Source organism: Mus musculus, chromosome 5 (assembly GCF_000001635.26).
Source record: "Mus musculus strain C57BL/6J chromosome 5, GRCm38.p6 C57BL/6J".
Classification (NCBI taxonomy): domain Eukaryota; kingdom Metazoa; phylum Chordata; class Mammalia; order Rodentia; family Muridae; genus Mus; species Mus musculus.
Window position 1 is genome coordinate 22,691,441 of NC_000071.6, and position 5,532 is coordinate 22,696,972.

At 42.6% G+C, this 5,532-nt stretch overlaps 1 pseudogene; it reads right to left on the minus strand.

The window, feature by feature from the left end:
• On the minus strand, window positions 641–3,421 carry Gm9523 (predicted gene 9523; annotated as a pseudogene).

Here is a 5,532-nt window from a genome sequence, read left to right on the forward strand (position 1 = left end):
CAACAGAAGAGGAATTGTTTACAGACATGGTGCCCATGGTTAATGTTAGTAGGCCATGGCACTTTTCTGAGTTTCCTCTCCTGTGAGTAGAGCATGAGTGTCTGCCTCCCATTGCCCAGACTTGACACACCCACTTTTTTTCTTTTTTTTAGTCATTCCAGAGAGTGTGTTATATCTTGTGGTTCCATGTTCTTTCCCCCATGACTAGAAATGGTGAGCAACTTCTCACATTTTCTATCCATTTGGAAAATCTCATGTAAACTGCCTATTCAAGTCATCCGTGCACTTTTAATTTATGTATGTGCATGCCTGTCTGGATGTGTTGATGCATTTGGCATTGTTCACATGTGGAGGTTAGAGGAGAATTTTGTGGAGTTTCTTCTATTCTTTTATCTCTATGTCGGTTCTGAGCTCAGGTCACCAGGCTTGCACGGCAAGTGTCTTTACCTGCTGAGCCATGTCACTTGACTCTCTTAGTATATTTCTAATGGTTGGGTGGTTACTGCTTCATACAGTGATTTGAAAGACCTCATTGAATATTACAAACAGGATTTCTCTGCTAAGTATAGATATTAGATAGCACATAGGAATCCTTTACTTTCATATTTACATCTAGGATTCATATCAAGTTACTTTTTTTTTTTGGTAGAACCTAGCATTTTATTTAGATCTTCATTAAACTGTTGGAATTGAGAACCCAACATACGTAATAAACCTCCAAAAAATAGATCCTGAAAGGCACTTTCTTGCATAGGGCAAGCAGTCATGGAATAAACATGAAAACAAGCTGGCTTCTCTGTACCACACCAGCCAAGTCATGTTTCTCCATGGCCAGCTGCACCAGCTCTGCCCTCCCTTCTGTTAACACCAGCCAGACCCCCTGTAGGTCTAACCTAAGGTTTTTCTGTAGGACATCTTGGCCTACCTGGGAATGCTGGAAACATGTTAAAGGAATTCATGGTGTTGAGGAAAAAAAAAATCTTTAAAAACCTGTCATGGCTTCTCTGTACTTATGCCATACCCCAGAATACAATAAATAAGCAATTAGAAAATGTTCAAGTATGAAGTGATTTCCTCCTCACTGCCAAAAGCACTGCTCTCTGAAGGAAGCTGCTTTCTCTATAGCTACACCAGCTGTTCAGAAAGCTCATTGGACCTGGTTTTGAAAATAAAACAAAGTTAAAACCCTGGGAGGAGCTATTGTGCACTGTGGGGTACTCTTTCTCATAAAGAAAAAAAAGTTACCTGGTCCAAAGTGTTCAACCTACAGACCCTCAGGTACTGCCCTGTGACTTCTCTGTATATCACAAGGGTGCCAAATGCTTGTTTTTCTAGACTAAAAGTTGGTGAGGTTTGGCTAGTGCTGAAACCATGCATAGGGTTGGTTTACTAAATAAAACCTTGTTACGTACGTCCTCCAAAGAGCTGAAAAGTGGAGAGATTTTGATTTGGTGCTGTTTTTAATAGCATAAGTACCAGGGAGGTGGCTTAATTGTAACTGCCTTTTTTTTTTTTTTTTTTTTTTTAAGTCAGGCTAGAGCTCCAACTGAAACTTTCGTTTCATGCAAGACTGATTGGATAGGAACACTCCCTGATAAAGAACTACATAATTAGAAATGAGTTACAGGGAGGATAAGGGCAGGGGCTTCACATTCAATAAATAGAGCTCAAGACATTGTAGATTCATGCTGACAGGGTTGTGGCATTGCCAGAGTCTACAGTCAAACTACAAGTACTTTGCGTGCACACTACAAGGACGTTTTCAGCATCTGGTGGGAAGGTAATTGCAATTAGAACTTTGGAGGATTAGGTGATAGGGCACAAAGGTTCGATTTCAAAGCATTATTCACTACAGTGTTTGTTTCTAGGCAGTTACATGGCTCACCTATGCTCACTATATCCATTATAATGGTGAACAAAGCACCTAGGGACAGAATAGCAAGCCCAACTTACAGTCCCCCACAAAAGCTAAAATTCATGTCATTGATTAGAGTGACTGCAACTGATCAGGAGCTGAAAGAGGACAGAAAAATTTAGGAAGAAGGCCCTTTCCCTCAGAGCTTGAAGGCTTCTCTGTAACCTATGCCAACAAGTCTGGGGAAAAAAGGCTAACACTTTCAATATTTAAGCTTTTTGGGCACTTCCCATGGGAAGCTGTCCCTACCAAAGTGGCCATAGGCTGCAGTCCTCTGATAAATTGGCTTCTTCAGATCCAGATCCCTGAAAATGACCCCAGGGCGAAGATCAAAATTCTTCTTTACAATTTCTAATAGCTCTCTCTCACTCTTCTGAGAAGTGCCATAATGGGAAATGGAGATCAACAATGGATGAGAAACTCCAATAGCATAAGAGACCTGAACAAGAACCCTCCTGCACAGACCTCCTTAACGAGGGATTTTTTGCCACCTAATGAACAGCATAAGCAGCTGAACGGTCCACTTTGGTGTAACCCTTTCCTGAAAAGGCCCCTCCTCCATGAGCTCCCCAACCGCCGTAAGTATCCACAATGATTTTTCGGTCAGTCAAGCCAGCATCACCCTGAGGCCCACCAATAACAAATCTGCAACTTGGCTGTAGGTGGAAAATTGTATCCACATCAAGGTATTTTGCAGGTACAACAGCCTTGATCACTTTCTCCTTCAGAGCATCCCTCATCTCATCAAGACAAACTTCTTCATCAAAACAGATATAACAATCGTGTGGACTCTGATGGGAAGCACAGCACCCCAATCTTGCATTTACTGCACAGTCACTTGAGTTTTAGAATCTGGGCGTAACCACGGCAATGTACCATTGCGGCGTAGTTCAGCCAGTTTGGCATTTAGCTTGTGTGCTAAGACAATGGTTAAAGGCATACACTCTTCAGTTTCATCAGTGCCATAACCAAACATCAAACCCTGGTCTCCTGCACCAATGTCTTCCTCATTCCGGTCAAGATGAACACCTTGGGCAATATCTGGTGACTGTTGTTCCAAGGCAACCAACACATTATAAGTCTTGTAGTCAAACCCTTTGGAAGAGTCATCATATCCAATGTGCTTTATGGCTTCACGAACCACTTTCTGGTAATCAATGGCATCTCTGGCATTAATAATAATAATCCCCAGCAAGAAGGATTATTCCAGTTTTAGCAACAGTTTCACAAGCCACTTTAGCATCAGGCTCTTGTTGAAGCTGTGCATCAAGGACAGCATCACTGATTTGGTAACAAATCTTATCTGGGTGACCTTCCCCTACAGATTCCAAAGTGAAGAGGAACGTGCCCTCCTCGATGAACGCCTGTGGAAGCCTTTGAGCAGCCCTTTCATGGCGGAAGAGAGGGCAACTCTGAGGTGATGGAGCAGCGGCTAGGCAGAGGGCTGCTGAGGAAGCAGAGGGAGGATCGCTTCAGCTCTCGGCAGGCTGGAGCCTCAGAGCAAACCTCAAGTAACTTTCTGTGGATGCTGTGAGGTAGGAATTGAAACCCTTCCCAAGTTCTAGATAGCTATTTAGTCTCTCTAGTAGAGCAGAAGGGTAAGATGAGCCACTTAGACATAAATACAAACTTAACACACACACACACACACACACACACACACACACACACACACACACGTCCTTATGCTGGGAAAATACTTGTACCCATAAAATAAAATAAATCTTTTTTTTTATTAGGTATTTTCCTCATTTACATTTTCAATGCTATCCCAAAGGTTCCCCATACCCACCCCCCAGTCCCCTACCCACCCACTCCCCCTTTTTGGCCCTGGAGTTCCCCTGTACTGGGGCATATAAAGTTTGCAAGTCCAATGGGCCTCTCTTTGCAGTGATGGCCGACTAGGCCATCTTTTGATACATATGCAGCTAAAGACAAGAGCTCCCGGGTACTGGTTAGTTCATATTGTTGTTCCACCTATAGGGTTGCAGTTCCCTATAGCTCCTTGGGTAATTTCTCTAGCTCCTCCATTAGGGGCCATGTGACCCATCCAATAGCTGACTGTGATCATCCACTTCTGTGTTTGCTAGGCCCTGGCATAGTCTCACAAGAGAGAGCTATGACTGGGTCCTTTCAGCAAAATCTTGCTAGTGTATGCAATGGTGTCAGCATTTGGGAGCTGATTATGGGATGGATCCCTGCATATGGCAGTCACTAGATGGTCCATCCTTTCGTCATAGCTCCAAATTTTGTCTCTGTAACTCCTTCTATGGGTGTTTTGTTCCCATTTCTAAGAAAGGGTAAAGTGTCCACACTTTGGTCTTCATTCTTCTTGAATTTCATGCGTTTGGCAAGTTGTATCTTATATCTTGGGTATCCTAAGTTTTTGGGCTATTATCCACTTATCAGTGAGTACATATTGTGCGAGTTCCTTTGTGATTGGGTTACTTAACTCAGGATGATACCCTCCAGGTCCATCCATTTGCATAGGAATTTCATAAATTCATTTTTTAATAGCTGAGTAGTATTCCATTGTGTAAATGTACCACATTTTCTGTATTCATTCCTCTGTTGAGGGGCATCTGGGTTCTTTCCAGCTTCTGGCTATTATAAACAAGGCTGCTATGAACATAGTGGAGCATGTGTTCTTCTTACCGGTTGGGACATCTTCTGGATATATGCCCAAGAGAGGTATTGTGGGATCCTCCGGTAGTACTATGTCCAATTTTCTGAGGAACTGCCAGATTGATTTCCAGAGTGGTTGTACAAGCTTGCAATCCCACCAACAATGGAGGAGTGTTCCCCTTTCTCCACATCCTCGCCAACATCTGCTGTCACCTGAGTTTTTGATCTTAGCCATTCTGACTGGAGTGAAGTGGAATCTCAGGGTTGTTTTGATTTGCATTTCCCTGATGATTAAGGATGTTGAACATTTTTTTCAGGTGTTTCTCTGCCATTCGGTATTCCTCAGGTGAGAATTCTTTGTTCAGCTCTGAGCCCCAGTTTTTAATGGGGTTATTTGATTTTCTGGAGTCCACCTTCTTGAGTTCTTTATATATATTGGATATCAGTCCCCTATCCGATTTGGGATAGGTAAAGATCCTTTCCCAATCTGTTAGTGGCCTTTTTGTCTTATTGACGGTGTCTTTTGATTTGCAGAAGCTTTGCAATTTTATGAGGTCCCATTTATCGATTCTTGATCTTACAGCACAAGCCATTGCTGTTGTATTCAGGAATTTTTCCCCGTACCCATATCTTCGAGGCTTTTCCCTACTTTCTCCTCTATAAGTTTCAGTGTCTCTGGTTTTATGTGGAGTTCCTTAATCCACTTAGATTTGACCTTAGTACAAGGAGATAGAAATGGATCAATTCACATTCTTCTACATGAAAACTGCCAGTTGTGCCAGCACCATTTGTTGAAAATGCTGTCTTTTTTCCACTGGATGGTTTTAGCTCCCTTGTCAAAGATCAAGTGACCATAGGTGTGTGGGTTCATCTCTGGGTCTTCAATTCTGTTCCATTGGTTTACTTGTCTGTCACTATACCAGTACCATGCAGTTTTGATCACAATTGCTCTGTAGTACAGTTTTAGGTCAGGCATGGTGATTCCACCAGAG